Source organism: Lithobates pipiens, unplaced genomic scaffold, assembly GCF_037356315.1.
Source record: "Lithobates pipiens isolate NorthernLeopardFrog02 unplaced genomic scaffold, aLitPip1_a1.2 Scaffold_13, whole genome shotgun sequence".
In the NCBI taxonomy this organism is placed as follows: Eukaryota; Metazoa; Chordata; class Amphibia; order Anura; family Ranidae; genus Lithobates; species Lithobates pipiens.
Genome location: NW_027507718.1, coordinates 549,642,209 through 549,665,091, shown reverse-complemented (window position 1 = coordinate 549,665,091; position 22,883 = coordinate 549,642,209).

Below are 22,883 nucleotides of genomic sequence, written 5' to 3'. Positions count from 1 at the left end.
ATTTGAAAATTTGAACATTTTTACATTCGTGAACTTGAAATCCAAAAATTGGTAAATTTGTAAATGCAGAAATTAAGGATTCAAACACTCAAAATTTTGAAAACTCCTAAATGTAAAAAATTGTAAATTTGAAATTCAAAAATTCAGAAATTCGAAAAATGTGTACATTTGAAAATTTGAAAAATCAAAATGTATCAATTATGGAAATCCAAAAATTCCAGAAATTCAAAAATTCATAAATTAATACAGTTGAAATATGAAAATTCGTGAATTTGAAAATTTGTAAATTCAAAAATAAAAAAATCGTAAATAAAAAAATAGAAAATTTGTAAATTCGAAATTCAAAAACTGGTAAAATCATTAATTCAAAAATGTGTACATTTGAAATCCAAAAATATTTAAATTTGTAAATACAGAAATTCAAAAGGTGAACATTCATAAGTTTGAAAATGAATTAATTGAAAAATGTGGAAATTTGAAATGAAAAAATCTGGAAATTCTAAAATTTGTAAATTTGAAAATTGCAAAAATCTAAATTTAGAAATGATGGAAATACAAAATTCCTGAAATTCAAAAATTCATAAATGAATACAGTTGAAATATGAAAATTCGTAAATTTGAAATTTGAAAATCCGTAAATAAAAAAATAGAAAATTGGTAAATTGGAGATTTGAAAATTTGTAAATCCATCAAATCAAAAATGAGTAAATTCTTAATGGGAAATAAAAAAATGTGTAAATTCGTAAATTTGAAAATTTGTACATTCATAAATTTGAAATCCAAAAATTTAAATTTAGATATTATGAAAATCCAAAATTCCGGAAATTCAAAAATTGGTAAATTTGTAAATTGGAAATTCAAAAATTGGTGAATATATAAATTTGAAAATTTGTAAATTTGAAATCCAAACATTGGTGAATTAGTAAATTTGGAAATTCAAGATTCAAACATTCATACATTTGAAAACTCATGAAATAAAAAAAGTGGAAAATTGAAATTCATAAATCTGGAAATTACTAAAATTACACCTTTCAAAAGTTTGAAAATGTGAAAAATGTATTTAGTCATTATGAAAATCCAAAAATCCAGAAATTCAAAAAATTCTTAAATTTGTAAATTTGAAATATGAAAATGTGTAAATTAGTAAATTAGAAAATGAGAAAATGTGTATATAAAAAAATAAACAATTCACAAATTTAAATTCATAAATTCGTAAATTTGTCAATTCATAAATTAGTACATTTGTAAATTGAAAATGTGAAAATTGGTAAACACATAAATTTGAAAATTTGTACGTTCATAAATTTGAAATTCATAAAATTGGTAAATTTGTAAATACAGAACTATAGATTTCAAAAGTTTTGAAAATGTGGACAACTGAAATTTAGAAAGTATGAAAATTCAAAAATCTGTAAATTCAAAAATTCACATTTGTAAATGTGAAAATTTGTAAATAAAAAAATAAAAAAATGTAAATATGACAATTAGAAAATTCCTAAATTCATCAATTCGAAAAATTCAAAAATTAGCAAATTTGTAAATTGTGAATTCAGCAATCAGGATGACTGAGGGTTGGGACTTTGAATGAAGCAGGTAGGTGTAAAACATTTAAATTTATGAAATTTGAAATTTAGAAAGTATGCAAATTAAAAAAAAAATATTTCTGGCTTTTAGAATGGATATCGGGGGTCCTGCTCAGAACTGGAGCCTAGTCCAAATAATTGAATACGGCACATATACATGCTGCAATCTTTTATACAAATTTTTTTGCAAAGAAATTTATTTTCTAGATAATAAAATGGCTGATGGGGTCGTGTTTAAAATGTGCCGTTGTGTAACTTGTGTAATACTGTGCACTGAGATTCTATAATTCTTTGGGGGACTTTTATACAAATGAATGGCACTCTAATGATGATTTATAGATATAAGAATGGATATTGGGGGTTCTGTTCAGAATTAGAGCCTAGTGCATATGATTGAATACAGTTGTTACATATGAGTTTATGTGAAATCTCCAATAACAGATGTAAATAATATTGTAATTGGGAATATATTTGAGCATAGTGTGTCCTTCCATTATACCGCTCCTAGCTTCCCCAATTGGTGTTACTGTGAATAGTTTTCTACTCCAAAGACCCGCCATTGCTTTTTCTTATCACATCTCACATGGGTTGTAAACAGGAGCCTTATTTGAATCCTCCAATCAGGCTGCACCCCATATAGAATTGCTAGGTGTAGTGACCAATCAGGAAACATTATATTAGCTACTGTACAGAAAAGAGAGAGGGATATAATGTAATGTAATGTAATGGAAGCACTGAATGGGGTTTCCCTAAAGCAGTTTGTAAAAAGCCCAATCCGAGATGACCATATTCTAGACCAGGGATCTTCAAACTATGGCCCTCCAGCTGTCGCAGAACTACACATCCCATGAGGAATTGTAAAACTCTGACATTCACAGACATGACTAGGCATGATGGGAATTGTAGTTCCTGAACAACTGGAGGGTCATAGTTTGAGGACCCCTGTTCTAGACCTAGTACTGGCAAATGGGGATCAACTGTATGATGTTGAGGTGGGAGAGAATTTGGGCTCTAGTGATCCCCAATGTCTTTGGTGTGATATTAAAACAAGAACTGAACTGGGTTCAATATCACACCCTAATTCTATATTCTATATATTCTATATATATAATTCTAATATATAGCCACAGATATATTTCCTTAAATTAGGACATTTTACTTAATTTCCCTTTTTTAAATGCACATTTCACTATCAAAGGATATTCAATGTGTGTAATACACGGTTATATGTAACCTTCGTTTTACCATGTTTGGAAAACAGATTAAAAAATAATTGTGATCACATTGTTTATTATTATTATTATTATAATAATAATAATAATTATTATTATTATTATTATTATTATTATTATTATTATTATTATTATTATTAGATTAATTAACCCAACACATTTTGTTATAAATGTTTTGTCTAAAAAAACAGAAATTGGCATGGTGTCCTTCCAGCTTATCACTGATCTCTCATCCCAGCCTCATTCTTTCATGAGAGCGCAAAGGAGGGGGTCACATCTGCGTACACCCAGCAAGGCTTTTTAAAAACACCTAAACATTTACAAAAATGTGTCGCAGTAAGTGGGCTTAAGCACCGTATAGCAGCATGGTGTGACCAAATCCCCATATTTTTTGATAATGTTTTTTGAAAATGTCTAGGAGTTTTTAAAAAGCCTTGCTGGAGGTAAATGTTAGTTTTGCATGTGTGCGCTGTAATATTTTTGTTCTGTTGTATGGTCTTATGGCAGCACCATCTCTATGCATTTTTTTAGGGTGTGCCCCCCAAATATCTTGTTTGTTTTTTTTACATCTGCATACATGACACACACAACACCAGAATCTAAAATCACTTACAATTTTCCCATTTGTAAACAACACATGCATATCATTCTCTCACTTTTTTAAAATCTCTTTAATATTCTCTGCTTTTGAATTCTGCTTTCCTTATTTTGTTCTGATATCCTTTGCATCCCATGTATTGTAATCCCATACTTCACATACTATGCCTTCTATGATCAGACGGGCAGCCATAGTGCTCATCCCATCTTCCCTCTCTGACACCATATAAAGTATTCTGTTTTACCTCTCATTTCTCTGTTTTGACTTTTCTAGTTGTAGTGTCTGACCCCAAATTCATCCCACAGCTTAACATCAAAATCTCCCTTTCTGTCTCGTGTTAATTGTCACCCTTCATCCATCCTCCTCACATAGATAGCTCTTTCTCTAGCTGTTTACTCTGCATGATTCTTAGTCCCTGAGGACTTTGGTAACCCAGTTACTCATTGTGGATACCTGTCCAGTCTAATCATTAATCTAGGGGCTCAGTATAGGTGTGTCAGAAACCATGAATCAGATCGAGACAGAAGTAGAATTAAATCACTCTTGTTTATTAAATAAAAATAAAAAGGTAAATAGAAAAAGCGTAGTCAAAGCATAGCCAGAGTCCAGTAACCGGATCGAGTAGTCAGCCAGTTGAATAACCAGATCGGGTAATCAGCCAGGCCAGAAGTCAGGGATCCATGTAGAGCAGCAGCAAGCAGGATAAGGAGCCATAAGGGATGTCAGCAAGCCAGTCATTAAACAGAATCACAGGAGATGGTCTCTTGTGATGTGACCAAGGCGAAGGCAGAGGTGAAGTGAGCTGGACAGCTTTAAGTAGGCAGGTCAGACGAGCATGATCAGGAACAGCTGGTAACTGTGGAGAGAGATGAGAGCTGGCAATTAGCCGACAGCTGAGCAGCCAGCCCAGAGAAGGAAGTGCTAAGCCAGCCCTGACAAGGTGGAACCGCACCTTCGGTTCATATATTTTCTCTTACCCTTCATTCCCTTACTTAATTGAATGCCCATAATGACCAGCCAGTTGTCTCTATGTGTGCCTATACACTCTTGCCTCTAAACTACTTTATATAGCAGATGTACTACATATACCCGTGAACAGCACTATTCTTCTCTTTCTTATCTATAACACTCCAATGGACAGTAGACAGTGACAACATAACATATAACCACTAATCAATAAAGTTTGATTAAGGGGAGTAAAATAGGTACCCTTTGTCCTGAAAATGCCTTACTGATTAAGGAAGTCTGATAACTCAAGTGTAAGCAAAATGCTTCCCTCAGCCGGCTGATTATCAGAAATTCCCGCATTCTCTCACGCTTCTTGTTTCGGATTCTCAGGGTCACCTTTAAATCCCCTCCTAGGCAAAGCTCGCCATCTGACATGGAAATTTATAGATAGACAATACCCTATCCTCATATTGATTAGTGGTTCCAAATTAATAATACCTACTGCAGTAGGGAACAGACACAAAACATACACTCCACATCTTTCCAAATAACTGTTCTGCTTTATTATAACACAATTGAAGGTTTTTATACACATGATTACATAGGTATCTCATTAATATTACAATTGTACAATTATGGTAACAAGGGGTGTAACATCCTTCTTTTTTACTCTATTCATTTCAAATTTTGAAATTTCAAAATTCAAATTTTGGATGAAAGCTATATTCTTTTTATTATATTTTATTCTAAATTTGAAATTATATTATGCAGGGTGGCTATATTATTTCTATATTATTCTATTTGTTTCTATTCAAAATATTTCAAAATTGTAATTTCTAAACCTAGATATATATTTTTATATTTTATATTATTATATTTAAAATACACATTTTGGAAAATGGCTAAATTCTTTCTATTTTATTATATTCTTCTCAAATTTCAAATTTGGAAAGATGGCTATATTCTTTCTATTTTATTCAACTCCATTCTTTTTTAATCTGTTCAACTTTAGATTTTTGGAAGACAGCTATATTCTTTCTATTTCAGTCATTTTTTTTCAAAATTCAAATTTTGATATTTGAAATTGGATGACAGCTATATTCTTTCTATTTTATTCTATTCTAAATTTGAAATTCAGATTTTGAAATAAAAATTTTAGAATTTGGCTATAGATCTTATTCTAGTCTATTGTATTTGAAATGATGGATTTTAAAATATGACTGTATACTTTCTATTCCATTGTATTCAAAATATGAAATTCAAATTTCAAACTTTGAATTTCAGAAGAATGATATATTATTTTTATTTTTTAAATTATATATTATTTTCTATTCTATTCTTTTCTGTTCAAAATTAGCATTCCAGAAATTTCTGGATAAAATTTTTTGAGATATACCAAAAAGTGACAGGAAAAGAATTAATTCCAGATGTAAAGATAGCATTATTTTCTCTCACAACAGATACATTGGATAGTATGAAAAATGGGATAATTCAATATATGACAACAGCAGCCAGAACAATAATAGCACGTAAATGGAAAGAAACAACTAGTCCAATAATATCAGAATGGATATGCGAAATGAGCGAGATGTGTTTCATGGAAAAACAAATAAGAGAAGAAGGCTATGTGAAAAACCAGATACCAACGGTGTGGAAAAAATGGGAAGAGTTTCGGTCCTCAAAAGGAATGGTAGAATATTTATAAGTTAAAGAAAGGGAGGGGGAGGGAGAGGAGGGGGATTGTGGTTGTTTTTTTTTAAATGAAGAGTAAAATGTTTGGATTTTATGTATGATGTTGTATGATGATGTTGCAAATGGATATGTATGTTTTATGATTATTATAAAAACAATAAAGAGAAGATTTGAAACAAAATTAGCATTCCAGAAAAGGGCTATATGCTTTCTATTTTATTCTGTTCTATTCTATTTAGAATGTATAATTCACATTTCAGAAGACAGCTACATTCTTTATATTTTATTCTATTCCATTCTTTTCTTTTCAAAATTCTAATTTTGACATTTAAATTTGAATTTTGAAAGACAGATACAATTTTTTTTTGTATTCTATTTGAAATACTAATTTTGGAAACCATCTACATTCTTTCTATTTTATTGTATTCTATTATATTCAAAATTCAAAATTTTAACTTCTAAATTCAAATCATGAAGATTGCTTATATATTTTTCTTTTGTATTCTATTGTATTAGACATTTGAATATGGGAAATAGTCTATATTCTTTTGATTCTATTCAAAATCAGATTTTCAAAATTTTTGGAAGGTGGCTATATTTTTTCTCTTTAACTCTATTCTATTCAATTCAAAATTCAAACTTTGAAATTCAAAATACTAATTTTGAAACAAAGCTCTATTCTTTCTATTTTATTCTAGTCAATTATTTTCTAAATTTGAATTTAAAATTCAGAGGATCGTTATATTCTTTCTATTTTAGTCAATTCTATTATTTTCTATTCAAAATTCCTATTTAAAAATGTGAAATTTATATTTGAAACACAAATTTCTGAAAATGTATATATTATTTCTATGGTATGCTATTCTATGCAAAATTTGAAATTAAAATTTTGAAACGTGAAATTTGGAAGACTTTATATTTTTTCTATTCTAGTCTATTTTATTTGAAGTTATGGATTTTAGAAGATGACTATATAATTTATATATTATTGTATTTAAAATTTGAAACTCAAATTTCAAAGTTTGAATTTCAGAAGGTTGCTATATTCTTTTTATTTTATCTTGATCTATTCTGTTATATTATTTTCTATTCAAAATTAGAATTTTGAACACTTCTGGCCAGGCGCCCCATGGAGTAGCTGTGTCTCCTCACAGCTACAGCAGAGCGATTAATAATTCTGCCTAAAAAATTCAGCCTGACCTCCGGTGGCCACCGCAACCAAGACAGGTCGATTGCCTGTCACCACTGGAACCAGCGAGTATACTACTCTGCAGCGGGCGTGGATACTCCCCGCGGCCGGTTCACTCCGCCCGGCCGCACATCAAATCGAGGCCCCTGCTTTTGCCTGCTCGCACAGCGCCTTCCACCTGGGGGCCTGTGTTTAATAAATAAACGATCAGAAGACCAGACGGACCTCTCGGGGGCCCCTCTGCACAGATTTGGACAGACTTTAGACTGGATTCACCCGCTCGCAAGGCCTCTCTGCTCCGCTGGACATAGCCACAAATTGAGGCCCTGGTCTCGGCCTACAGACCCAGCGCGGCAAAAAAGGGGGTTTTAGATCACTACACCACCCAGTCTCTGGTGTGCAGCAGCTCCCAGGTACCCACACATGGACCGCAATGATCCACCAGGCCCAATCAGAGGCCCCTGCTCCGGCCTCCCCGGTCGAAGAACCAGACATGGAGGTGAGCAATAATAGATTGTCCTCCCCCACTCCTGATCTCTCCCTCCCTGCAGGCTGCTCCCCATCTCCGAATCAGGGGGATGGCATCACTGACTGCATTGCTCGAAGCTGTATCTGCCCTTTTGTCCCCCATAATAACTGCCTCAGTCGAAAAGGTGGTGGATGCGGGGATGAGACAAATTAAAGCGCAACTAGGGGAACACTCCACCAGAATTGGCAAAGTTGAACACCGTCTTTCCAGTTTGGAGGAAGAAGTCTACCAGGAGCAAGCCACGGAACAAGCGCAGGATAAGACTAATCAATACATACTGCAAAAACTAGACGATCTAGAAAACAGATCTAGAAGGAGCAATTTGAGATTTGTAGGGGTTCCAGAAGCGCTACAATCATCATCACTTGCAGAATTCTGTGCCAGATGCATTCCCAAGGCACTGGGACTCCCTGGCCCCTGCACGGTCGAACGGGCTCACCGCATGGGCGCATACAACTCTGACCACAAGCTTCCTCGCCCGATCATTGCAAAATACCTCAATTATTCCGATAAAACCAGTATCTTGCAAAAGTTCAGACAAACCAAATCTCTTCAAATTGATGGTGTCAAAATCTTGATCTTCACAGACTATTACTTGGAGGTCTCCAAAAAGAGGAAAGTGTTCCAACACATTTGCGCAGAGCTACATCAACGACAGATGAAATTCACATTGGCCTTCCCCTCCGCCTTAAAGGCCCCAATGGAGATCAACTATATTTTCAGGAAGTTTCCGAAGCGGAGGCCTTTTTGCGATCTCTGCGCTCGGATGCACATTCTGACTCCCCGCTGAAAGCCCCTTTACACAACCAACTCCTGGACCAGCGAAGCCCTAGGAAGGACTCACCAAAACGCTTCAGGTCTCTGGCCCTGCCCACCGCAATACCCCACACTGATGCAAACTTCTAATGCTGCTGTGACCCTCTTAGATCCACAAGTGAAGATAGTTCTATTAACCCTCAAGTCTCCTTTGCAGGCTAATTCATGTATTGAGCTATGAAACATTTGACTGTGCTCTTGTTTTGACTGTTTTGACTGTTTTTTACGTACTTAACTTGACACCAAGTTATCCAGTTCTCCCTCCATAGTCTCTCAGTGCTTGACCCCTTCCCCTTCTGCCCACAAGCTCGTGCACAGGCTACCATAGTGGTTACCAGCACCGAACCTGTAAGGGCATGTATTGACAAATTGCCTGGATTGCTGTGGGAGCTGACATACACTGTTACTCTATGTGGAAGAAAGTGAAGTTCCACCTTTGGTTTGTGTTGGTTCTGTTAGTAATTTTCACTTCTCCTGTTACATCCCCTCCTATCGTACCTCTCCACATTAACACACAACAAACACCAGATGCTCATGCACCACCGATATGCCATAGTCAGGTCGCTCCGGCAAACTTTAATGGGTCTGCTAGAACCATCAGGCCTCTACATATTAGGCACAATATTCTTTCACATACCACACGCAAGATACTCCCTACATGAGCGTCACCTCATGGAACATAAAAGGTCTTAGATCCCCTCTAAGAGACTAAAAATACTCTGCCACCTTAAGAGGCTTAAAACCGATATAGTCCTGCTCCAAGAAACCCATCTAACTTCCTCTGACTTCCACCATTTGTGGAAACTCTGGGTGGGCACTGTTTTGGGATCTAGCGCACTTAACCACAAGGTGGGGGTTATTGTTCTCATCCATAAAAATCTCCCTTGTGACACGGATAGCCAGGGTCGCTTCATCATGGTACATATAAAAATGGGAAATAGAACACTGTTGATCTCCAACATATATGCACCAAACAATCCCGGTAAGCCATTCTTTAGCGAGTTGTCTACCTGGCTATTATGCACACCGCATCTCCCACACATAGTTGGAGGGGATTTCAACACCATCATGCACCCCTCTGATGATAGGTCCTCCCCTAAACTACAGCAACCTCCTACTTCGCCCTCTGACCCCTCTCACTTTGCTGCAACTATGGGCTCCCTCCACCTCCAAGATGTTTGGCGTCTCTACCACCCATCCGACAGAGACTATACCTTCTATTCTATTCCACACATTTTCACTAGAATTGACTATCTCTTCTGCTCCGACAGCCTTATCCCACTGAACTCAGGGACTGACATTCACGATATTGCCTTATCGGATCACTCCCCCACTTCTCTTACGCTAGATACCCCCGACTTGCATCCCTCTCCGCAGATCTGGCTCTTTCCCTTCTATCTCCACAACAATGCAGATTTCTAGAAATATATGGAGGGAGCCTGGTCTGAATTTTCTGCAGCCAACTCCCCCCATGCAGATGACTCAAACCTTTTCTGGGAGGTTGGTAAAGCCTTCCTCAGATGTCGTATCGTATCGTACGCTGCCTCATTTAAGAAAAACACTTTGGCAAATTACAAGAAAGCCAGTGACGATCTGCGCCTGGTGCACCGCTCTCTCTATAGAAATGATATACCTGAAAACAGGCGATCATGGCAAGCTGCAAAAAGCTCCTTTGACACCTGGGAGGACACCCTCGAATGAACACGCAGGGCACACCTGGATGCCACTCTCCATAAATTTGGGAACAAAGCCGGCAAATTGTTAGCCAGGCTCTGCAAAGGCCCATTCCGCCCAACATACATTACTTCCCTTCGAGATTCCGCGGGCAACATAAAACACTCTCAACAGGACATAAACGAGATCATGCTGTACTATTACTCGTCGCTATACGCCACAGACCCCATAGACATGAACAAGGCCAACTCCTTCCTAAAAAACCTGGACCTACCCACGATCTCTCCCTCCCAACTTGAATCCTTTAACTCCCCCATTTCCCTACCTGAAATATCTAACGCCGGGACCGGATGGGTTCACCGGGGAATTTTCTAAGACCCTACACTCCATAACCAAACCCGTTCTCCACGCTGTTTAAAATGGTATATGGGCCGGTGGTCCCTACCTATCCACTGGGAACCAGACCATCATCAAACTGATTTCAAAAAAGGGTAAAGACCCCCAGGAACCAAGCTTGTGTTGCCCTATTTCCCTTCTAAATCTGGACATAAAGATACTTTTGAAAATAGCAGACTCTAGACTAGCCTCCATTATCCCCTCTTTGATCCACCCAGCCCAATCAGGCTTTGTGAAGGGAAAAACAGCCACTATAAATATCTAAAAGGTCATGTTAGCCCTGGAATATACCAGGAACCACCCGGGGGGGCCATACCAACATCACCCTGGACGCGGAAAAAGCTTTTGACAATGTCAGCTTTGATTGGCTGTTTTTGACATTGTCAAAAATGGGCTTCATGGTTCCCTTTCAGCATCTCATTTATGCTATGTACGCCTCCCTCACGGCCAGGTTGGTGGTGGAGGCGGGTCTTCTCTCATTAGAGTTTCACCTCCACAAGGGCACAAGACAGGGCTGCCCTCTTAACCTCTTCTTTTTAATATAGCTCTAGAATCCCTTTCTCTTTATCTCACGCATAAGGTCCCTTTACACTGTATCAATATTGGCACACAAGAACTCTGTACATCACTATTTGCTGATGACATACTCTGATGACATACTCTGATGCTGATGACATACTAATTTTCTCGACAAACCCCTCCTCTGATATGCTATTGGAAGATAGGCACATCTTCCCATCCTACCTGGATTTACCTTTCACAGTGGCCAGCTTCCATATATCATATCTGGGTATTAAGATAGGGAAGCTACCATCCTCCATATATCACCCTAACCGCTTAAGGACCACCTCCTGCAAATTTATGTTGGCAGAATGGCACTGCTGGGCACAAGCACGTACAGGTATGTTGCTCTTTAAGTGCCCAGCCGCGGGTCGCAAGCACGGCGGCGTGCTCACAACCCGGTCCTTAGCTTCATGACAGTGGCCGCGGGACCAGAGCTGAAGAACGAGGAGAGGTCTGTGTAAACAAACCTCTCCCTGTGCTTCCTACTGAGCCTGTCACTGATCATCTGTTCCCTGTTATAGGGAAAGACGATCAGTGATGTCAGACACGAAACCACGCCCCCCTACAGTTAAAAAAACACACACACTTGACCCCTCCCCGCCCCCTAGTGGTTAACTCCTTCACTGCCAGTGTCATCTACACAGGAATCAGTGCATTTAAATAGCACTGATTGCTGTATAAATGACAATGGACCCAAAAAATGTGTCAAAAATTTCCGATGTGTCCGCCATAATGTAGCAGTCACAATAAAAATCGCTGATCTCCGATATACTAGTAAAGAATATATTAATAAAAATGCTATAAAACTATCCCCTATTTTGTAAACGCTATAACTTTTGCGCAAACCAATCAATAATTGCTAATTGCGTTTTTTTTTACCAAAAATATGTAGAAGAATACGTATCAGCCTAAACTGAGGGAAACAAATGTTTTTTATATATTTTTTTGGGATATTTATTATAGCAAAAAGTAAAAAATATTGAATTTTTTTCAAAATTGTCGCTCTATTTTTATTTATAGCGCAAAAAATAAAAACCGCAGGGGTGATCAAATACCATCAAAAGAAAGCTCTATTTGTGGGAAAAAAGGACGCCAATTTTATTTGGGAGCCAGGTCGCATGAGCGTCAGATAAAGCGACGCAGTGCCGAATCGCAAAAAGGGGCCTGGTCCTTTGGCTGCAAATTGGTCCGGGGCTTAAGTGGTTAACTATCCCCATTGATTAAAAACATCTCACAGGAACTGAGCAACTGGATGGACCTGCCCCTTTCACTCATGGGAAGATGCCACCTGTTAAAAATGGTCAGCTTTGCCCATATGTTATACCCTCTCCAAATGATTCCTTTGCTTTTGAAACACAAAGATATTATAAACCTTAACACTGCATTCTCCAAATTTTTATGGCACAACAAGCGGCCACGTATAGCCTTTGCAAAATGGTATCTTTCCAGGCGTGAAGGAGGTTTTAGCCTCCCCAATGTTAGAGCCTACAACCTCTCTTGCCTCTTGAGGATAGGGTTGGACTGGATATCTCAACTCTCCCGTTATTCCATTTACCCCCTGGAATCATCAATGATCCACCCATACTCCCTAGCAGCCCTCCTTCACTGCAGGTGGAAAGTGGTCCCCCCACCTCTACAACATAATCTAATTCTTAGGGATACAGCCATAGCCTGGAGGGAAGCGCGAAAAGCACTGAAATTATTGCCCTTCATGTCAAGACATCTTCCGATTCAAGGCAAACCCAGCTTCACACCGGACGTAGATTGCAAGATCTTCTCAGACTGGCAACAAAAGGGTCTTACAAATTTCTCGGATCTGTGCAATATTGACACAGGGCGCCCCCTTACTTTTTCTTTTTCCCTCCCTCAATCGCATGTTTTCCATTATGTGCAATGTATCAGTTTTCTGAGAGACTCCAGTAGCGAAGAGAACATGAGATTTCAGCTATATATCCTGGATCAGCTACTACGGGACAACTCATATAAGATATCGGGCATATACAAAGCCTTTTTGCTAAAATTCTTATCCCCTTTAGCCTCTTCATCGGTAGCGAACTGGAGCAAAGACTTTCCTGAACTGGGCTTAGTGGAAAAGCTACTGCAAGGCTAAAAAAGAACCCTTCAGTTGGTCCCCAATGAGATTTGGAGAGAAACTCAATTAAAGATTTTACACGGTGCTTACATTCCCTTTCTGTCAGATAAGAATGTCGAGAGTGGAGCCAGGTGCCCCAAATGCCATCAGCCAAAACCTCCCCTCGCTCACCGGTTCTTGACTGCCCTTATATCTCCACTTTCTGGGACCAGGTTCTCTCATACATCCTTGAAATCACTTTGCTAAAAGTACCCAAGGACCCCTACTACTCATCTTTGGATATTGGGATGACCAACTGCTACCGTGGTCCCCTACCGCCCATCCAGTCAGCAAGGACTGGGTCTTGATTAGTCTTTTACTAGCCAGAAGATTAATCCTGAAAGAATGGATCTCCTCACACGGCCCTCAGACCTCCCATCTCAAACGGGAGCTTCTGAGTTTGTTACTTAAGGACAAACTCAACACCGATTTCAAGCAGGACAAGGCCAAAACACATTTCTACTCCAGATGGTGGACTTTCATGCAAAAGACCTTGTCGCAAGAGGAACTGCAAACATTTGAAAGCTTTGCATTCTCCTACTATAGATCTCATTCGGTAACACTTGAAGAAGCAACCAGCTCAGTCTTACCTCCCGCATCTGTGGACCCAGAGAACGCAAATGACTCTCAGCTTCTCCTTCACCGCCACCCATCTAAAGCACCTCTGCCTTACATGAGCGATTTTAATTTGTAATTTTCAACTTGTACTTGCATCCAAATCTTAGTGACTGCCTCCTCCTAGGTCGAGTCAATCTCTTGCCTGCGGACATTTGTTGCGTGTTGCCCCCCCTAGTTTCTTCTTTTGTTCTTTCCTTCCCTTTTCTTCTTCCCCGTTACACCCCTCCAGTACCCCCCTTCCTCGGGGACCCTCAGTATTCAATCTATTCAATCTATTCAGTTGTATCGGCATGGTATATGTCTCTGAGTCACCAGCCACATTTAACTATGTTATTTTGTCCCCGTTTATATCTAATAACCATCAGACCTCTGTGTTATACCAAATGCTCAAAAATGTATTGTAACATGATTATATAATCGCTGTTATGACTCTTTGTACTGCCTTTCTTTCAATAAAATCTATTGCAAAGAATAAATAAAAAATTTGGAAAGATGCCAGTATTCTTTCAAAATTAAAATTTCAAAATTGTAATTTCTGAAGCTATATTCTTTATATTTTATTTTGTTTTGTTATATTCACAATTTGAAGATTACTTTTCAAAAGATGGCTATATTCTTTCTATTTTATTCTTTTCCATTATTTTCTATTTAAAATGCAAATAATGAAATTTAAAATATGAATGTTGAAAGACAGAGATATATTTCTTTTTTTAATTCTATTTGAAATACTAATATTTGGAAACTGGCTACATTCTTTCTACTTTTTCTTTTATATTATTTTATATCTTTTATATTCAAAATATATTCAAATGAAACTTTGAAATTCAAATTTTGAAAGTTAGTTATGAATTTTATTTTATTCTCTTTGAAATTGGAATTAAACAGATGGCTATTCCCTTCTTTTTATAGTCTATTCTATTCAATTCAAATTTTGAAATTCAAAATTCAAATTTTGCATGAAAGCTATATTCTTTCTATTTTATTCTATTCTATTCTAAGTGTGACATTCAATTGTGCAGGATGGCTATATTTTTTCTATATTATTCTATTTGTTTCTATTCAAAATGCATATTTCAAAATTTGAATGTCCAAACCCAGATATATATTTTTAGATTTTATTTTATTACATTTTAAATGCAAATTATGGAAAATGGCTATATTCTTTCATTCTATTCTTTTCAAATTCAAATTTGGGAAGACAGCTATATTCTTTCTATTTTATCCAACTCCATTCCATTTTAATATATTCAAATTTTGATTTTGGAAGGCAGCTATATTCTTTCCATTTTAGTCAATTTTTATCAAAATTATTATTTTTCTATTTTATTCTATTCTATTCTATTCAAAATTTGAAATTCAAATTTTAGAATTTGGTTATATACCTTATTCTAATCTATTGTATTTTAAATAATTGATTTTAAAAGATGGCTATATACTTTCTATTCCATTTTATTCAAAATGTGAAATTCAAATTTCAAACTTTGAATTTAAGAAGAATTATATATTGTTTTTAATAATTATATATTCTTTTCTATTCCATTCTTTTCTGTTCAAAATTAGCATTCCAGAAGAGGGCTATATGCTTTCTATTTTATTATGTTCTATTCTATTTAAAATTTGAAATTCACAGAAGACAGCTACATTCTTTTTTATTTTATTCCATTCCATTTTTTTCTATTCAAAATTCTAATTTTGAAAATACTAATTTGTATTTTTTATTCTATTTGAAATACAAATTTTGGAAACCATCTACATTATTTCTATTTTATGATATTCTATTATATTCAAAATTTCTAAATTCAAATCGTGAACGTCAGCTATATATTTTTCTTTTGTATTCTATTGTATTAGAATTGTGGAAATAGGCTATATTCTTTTGATTCTATTCAAAATCTGATTTTCTTTTTAACTCTAAATTTAATTCAAAATTCTAATTTTGAATGAAAGCTATAGTCTATCTATTTTATTCTAGTCAATTATTCTCTAAATTAGAAAATTAAATTTCAGAAGATGGTTATATTCTATTTTATTCAACTCTATTATTTTCTTTTTTTTTTTTTCATGAAAATTTTTATTAGAGATTTCAGAGAGAAAAAAACAAAGAGGCATAACCGATACAGAAATGTAAAGTATACAATAAATGAACCGGTGACGTGCGTATTCATACTCTAATACAGGATAAATCTGACTGAGCATTTGTTCTACAAAGCAGAATACGTGTGGTTGTCGGGCCCTATCTTCCACGGTAAGGGATGGAAGATCAATCACCCTTATTCGGCGGAAACTGACCTGCAATGTCTGTGAGCTGGTTCACTGCATCTGAGATCTGAGGTCCTGAACAGGAGAATGTTGTCACCTGTCTTTGACAGGTTCAAGTAGTAAGGAGGGATACCGGTCATTCAAGGTGGGTCAGTCTTGAGGGGGAGGGGAGTCGGTCGTCTACGAGGGGGGGAGGGGTGGGTATACCAGGGACAGTGACGAGGGAAGAGGTGTTAGGGAGGTTCAGGTGAATAGCGGGGGTAGGGGAGGTAGGGGAGGGCGGGAGTAATCCATAGGCGTCACCTTCTCGGCCCCCCCAACATCAGGGGAAGGTTTCCCGCGGGGACCCCCGACCTGCAGGAGTTCCTTCTGGGGCCTTGTAGAAGGTGCCTCGAGGTTCTCAATGGTAAAGCCGGAATATAGTCTATCAGGGAGAGGTCAAATATAATAATGTTACTATTTGTGTTACTATTTATCATCTATTGGAACCATTAGGGGTATTAAGGCTCATCAGGGCGGAGTATCTTTCCGTAGTTCGGAAGTGGGACCAGCAAGCCCACGTCTGCGCAAATTTAGATGGAGAATCTCGGGCTATGTGGATCAGCTCTTCCATCTCTGCTATTCTTCCCACGCGTGTAAGCCATTCAGACACCGTAGGGGTATGTGACGTACCCCAGTGGGTTGATATGCATAATTTGGCTGCGTTTATCATATGGATCCCCAGGGATCTTGTATAGGATTGGGTTGAGATAGAGGTGTGGTGAAGAATAAGCCGAGCTGGTGTAAACTCTACTGGATATGTAGTTACTTGAGCAGTTATGTCACGGACCAGTGTCCAGAAAGTCTGTATTGATGGGCACGACCACCAAATGTGAAGAAGAGTACCTTTATCTTCTGAGCACCTCCAACATTTGTCCGACGTGTCGGGTTTGAATTTGTGTAAAAGCTCTGGCGTGCGATACCACCTAGTGAGTGTTTTGTAATTATTTTCTTGTATACCGACGTTAAGGGAACCTTTGTGAGCTATCGTGAAAAGTCGTTCCCATTCTGCATCAGACAGGTCAAGTTGAAGGTCTCTTTCCCAAGCTTGACATGCCCTCCCCTCTTTAGGAGAGATTGATGAGAACAGCATTGAGTGAATATTTGAGATTAGGTGTTGTTGTGGTGAGGATTGGGAGCATAAGGTTTCGAATGGGGTAAGTTCCCGTGAAAGACAAGCTGCCTTGTTGTTTGTGTAGAGAAAATGTCGAATCTGAAAGTAGGTCCAGCATGGGATGGGAGAGCTATTTGGAAGGGTGGGAAGTGCGGTGCGTTCCAGGAGCCTACCAGAATGAAAGAAGTGGCGGACAATAACTGTATCATGGGACCATGTATGTTTTAGAAAGTTACCGAACATCCCCGGGACAAACGCCGGGTTAAGGCGGATAGGTGTAAGAGGACCTGGATTAGAGGAAACCTGGAATCTCCTGCAGGCCTCTCTGAAACAACTAAGGGTTGCTCCTATGAGAGGATGCTTCTTTAGAGAGTGAGGGGTAAGGGAAACTGGGATCCATGGTATGGAATTCAGCGGTAAGTCTGAGAAGGAATCTTCTAAGGAAACCCAGTCCTTGCTTCCTTTGTGTAGTATCCAGTCTGCGATCCTACCAAGGTGGCAAGCCCTGTAATAATTTTGAACATCGGGGAGGCCGATTCCCCCTTGGCCTTGGGTCTGGAAAGTTGGGCGAAACTGATCCTTGGCCGTTTATGTTTCCAGAGGAATTTTAGGGATAAGTGCCGAAACGTCTGGAAAAAAGTTTTTGGGAGTTTAATGGGGAGCGCTTGTAATAGATATAAGATACGTGGAAGTACATTCATTTTTAGAATGGCCGCATGGCCAAACCAAGAAAAATGTGGTTTATCCCACCTTCGTAAGTCTTCAGAGATGGCGTGGACCAAAGGGGCAAAATTTTGGGCGTACAGATCGGACAGTTGGGCAGTGAGTTTAGTCCCTAGGTAGGTAATGGCATCTTTTTTCCAAACGAAAGGGAAGTTGTGTTGGCATTGGGCAACTATATCCTCGGGTAGGGATATGTTGAGGGCATGGGATTTAGAGAAATTGATCTTCAGGTTAGAGATGCGCCGGAATAGGTCGAAATCTTTCAGTAGCGAGGGGATTGATGTCAGTGGTTCGGTCAGGAATAGTAGGACATCGTCGGCAAATGCCGCTAGCTTATGTGTGTCCTCTTACTGGTATCCCTTTGATGTTATCATTAGAACGTATGCACTGAAGGAAGGGTTCCAGGGTCAAGACAAAAAGGAGGGGGGATAGAGGGCAACCTTGTCTCGTACCGTTTCGGATGGGGAAGGCATCTGACAGGTGGCCGTTTACCCTGACTCTTGCCGTAGGATTGGCATATAAGGACATGATAAGATTGAGCATTCGATTCGGTATTCCTAAATGGTGCAGGACTGCTCCTAAATAGTCCCAGGCCAGCCTGTCAAATGTCTTCTCCGCATCCAGTGACAGAAAAAAAACCCTACGGTTTTGGATGGTAAGCAAATGGTGTAGGTTAATCGCTTTGATGGTGTTGTCCCTGGCTTACCTGCCAGGGACAAAACCAACCTGATCTTTCCTTATAGCAGAGGGTAAAAAGGGCAATAAGCGGTTCGCTAAAATTTTGAGGTCTACATTGAGTAGGGAGATCGGTCTATAGTTCGTGACAGAGGTGATGTCCTTGTTTTCTTTCGGTATGACCGTGATATGGGCTTCTAGTAACCTGTGAAAAGGAGTAGAGGATGGTGTAAGGGAATTAAAGGCCTTAAGGAATGGGGTCGCGAAGAGTTCTATGAAGGTTTTAAAATATGGCACTGAGAAGCCGTCTGGGCCTGGACTCTTGCCTGGCTTTAATTGTTTAATGGCCGATTTGAATTCATCTTCGGATATGGGGTTGTCTAGATCCCGAGCCTCTTCTCTCGGGATGGGATTGGGTCTATATTTGTTAAGAAAGTCTGTAATGAGCGTCTGTCTATTAAAAGTACTTGAAGGGGTGTCAGTTTGTTGGGGGAGGTTGTATAGATCTTTAAAGTATTGCACGAATTGTGTGGCTATGTCGGGTGTGGCTGAGTAAACTTTACCGTTAGGGTCTTTAATGGTGTGTACGCTGGTAGCGGCCTTTTTGTTCTGGAGCGCTCTCGCTAAAAATCTCCCACATTTGTTTCCTTGTTCATAAAAGAGTTTGTGGGTTAGGGTAAATTTGCGTTGGGTCCTGCGTTTGAGAATGTCTAAGAGCGATTTCCTGGCTTGTGTAAGTTCTAGGTATGTGCTTTGGGCTAGCGAGTGTTTGTGGGCTCTTTCTAATGTCCGAATTTTGGTGGTCAGTTCTTTGAGTATAGCCTGTTGTTCTTTTTTCCGGGTTGCTTTTAGGTTGATGAGTTTACCACGAATTACACATTTGTGCGCTTCCCATAAGGTAATGGGAGAAAGCTCCGGGTTGGCATTGTCTCGGAAATACTCAGTTATGTGATCCCGTATGTCTGCTATATCTCTTTCTGATGTGAGGAGGGAGGAATCAAGCCTCCATGTTTTGGTGTTTGAGCATAGTTCCGGGAACATTAAGGTGAGAGTTATAGGGTGGTGATCTGCTAAGAGCATCGGTTCAATTGTAGCTGATGTCATGAGGGGTAGATCTTTCTGCGAGAGGAATAAGTAATCAATCCTAGAGTATTTATTGTGGGGGGCCGAAAAGAAAGTGTAGTCCTTTTCGGTAGGGTGTAGTGTTCGCCAGGTGTCGTGTAGTAGGAGATCTTGCAATTGCAGTTTAATTTGTCTGAGCGCTCTATACGGCAGAACTGAGGATCCGGACGATGAATCTAGGAGGGGTTGAAGCGGAACATTAAGGTCTCCTCCTAATAGAAGGATTCCAGATTGGAAACCTATCAGGGCAGAAACGACAGATCGGACAAAACTGACCTGAGCTTTGTTAGGGCTATACACATTGGCTAAAGTAACCAATCTGTTGTGGATGGTTCCTTTCAGAAACAAAAAGCGTCCGTCTGGATCTATGAGGGTGTCAATCATATGCCATTGGACATTTTTTGACAGTAGGATCGAAACCCCTTTCGTTTTAGCTATCGGGTTAGGTGCATGGAAAGCCGTCGGATACAGACGGTTCGAAAAGTTCGGTATGCTTTTTGCATGGAAGTGAGTTTCTTGCAGAAACACTATGTCTGCCTTCAGTTTGGCCATCATTTCCAAGACTTGGCTACGTTTTTCAGGGATGTTTAGGCCCTTAACATTTTGTGAGATTATCTTAACTTTGGTCAAAGGCATGGTAAGGTTTGTGGAAGACATAGTGATAGTGAGTACACCCTGCTGCCGAGTGGCAATTCCCAACAGGCTTTATCGGGGGTAGAATGCGGACCCCGAATGTGCTACGGCTAGATAAGGTGGTTGGCAAGGGACCAAGAAGGCGAGGCCCTGGAGTAGGAAGAAAGGGGGAAGGAAGGTAGGGGTAGGAGATCTACCAGGGGCTGGGGTAAAGAAGGTGGGATAAGGGTCAATAAGGTGGGGTTAGCGTGTGGGGTAAGGAACTTACCGGGGGCGAGTGTAGTCCAGCTACTTTACCCTGTCACAGTGGATTGCGTCCGGTACGGGTCAACGGAGATATTCACTTTCCCATTGTGTGGGGGGGTGAAAGGCGTCCGAGTATCAGTCAGTGGTGCTTCTGGTCCATGGGAGGTCAAGGTTAAAGGCTTTAGATGTTGGAGCAGGTGCCTAATTTTTATTTTTCGGGAGGAGAAGAGAAAGGTTAGGGACATTAGATCACAGTGCAGAGGACAAAGTCCTAAATAAGAATCCCAGCATGAATAAGAACGAATATGATATAATAAACCATCAAACTTAACAATAAGACACAGAGAGTATACCTTCAGGGGGACATCAATAGGCAGTGTGTCGCTGTAGGTATTGCCCCTCGGCTATTGTAAACATTGTAAAACTGTGGTAAACAATAAAACTAAAGCTTTCCTGACTGTCGGGTCTCCCAAGATGTCATGAAACACCCTTGTTAGGGGGAAGAAGTGTACCCGTCTTGCGTTTTAGTAGAGGACTAAAGAATGCTTGAAAGGCTAGACATTTCACCCGGGTTCGTCACCTGGTAGTTCAGAAAAGCAAAATACAAGCAGGAACTAGGTTAGATGGGAATAGAAAACCATATGGTATGAATGTGAACTGGTAATGGTTGTAAGGTGGAAGCGTCATGAGTCTCAGCTGTGTCCCTATAGGACCATATCAATGTGTTAGTGTCCCTTAATCTGGTGTCTCTTCGTAAGGTAAAGTGACCAGTCTCCCGCGAGCAGAGTGGAAGGAATGGTGAGTTTCTCAACTAATTTAGGATAACTTAAGGTGATAGCTTCTCAAAGTAAACCAAAGAGTCAAACTCCTTAAGGAGTACAACTATATTGAGTCATGTGGTAGGCAAGGGGATGCAGCCTTATCATGCCTGGCTATTCTTACTGGAATATAACTCTAACATGCAGGGAGATTGCTGTAAAGAATGAGAGAAACAGAGAACATTGGTAACATATTAAATCGCAGAAACCAGATTAGGTGTCTAAAATATCTTGAGAGCGACCACAGCCCACCCCTCCCACCACCATGTATCTTAGCGCAACCAGTCAGGATGTATGAGCATGAAAAAGGTGTGTATGAGCAGGAGGAGAGGAAGAATAAGGAGGTGTTGGTGTCCAGAAACAAAGAGGGTGTCTGAGAGAGGGAAGAATGTATCTCAACATGCTGGAGGAGTCTATGTCTGTATGTACATGAGACGTCCAATGACCGGCTGAGGTCCTCAGGGAACAGTTACATTAAAAGCAGAAGGTTGTAATAACCCCTCACCCCTCCACCCTCCTACAGTGTAGATTAGCAGCAGAAAATCTGTCCATCCAACGACTGATCACTGGTCCCTAGGGAGAAAATCAGGTATAGAAGCATATGTGAAATGTCAGAGAAATCAGTCCCATGTAGTACAACGGGTATGCTGGTATGTGAAGATACGGGAGAAAAGAGCATTATTATGAGGGAATTCCCAACAGTCAGGACAAGAGACTGAGCGAAGAGGAGGAGAAAATCAGAAGAAAAAAAAAAAAGAAAAATAGCAGTTCTGGGGCAAGTTGAAGCTGAAGATGTATATTGGAAAGAGGACCAGAACCTCAAGGCCTATCCGGCCGTGCTCTCCTGTGGGCTGGGGATGCAGTCGGGCTCTGGCGGTCTCTATCTCTCGGGTCCCTTTGATTCAGCGGCCTAGGGGAGAGTGATCTGCGTCTCCGGATGTGGAAGTCATCCCGGACTGGAATGGCTTCCATAGAGTTGGTTCTCGGCATTGGCGGGTTGCGGTAGGTTCTGTACCAGTCTGGAAGGTCCACGAGAGGGATTTGTAGAGTACTGCAGAATTCCCTGAGGTCCTCCGGGACTCTCAGATTAGCTGTTCGCCCTGCCGAAGAGGCCGATAAGCAGACGGGGAACTTCCAGCGGTATTGGATCCCTTTGTGGCGGAGGACATCTAAAAGTGAACAGAGATCTCTCCTGTTTTGAAGGGTTATGGGGGAGAGGTCCTGGAATATTTTAATCTCTGCCCCCTGGTAGTTCAGGTTATGGCGGTCTCTGGCCCTGCGCAG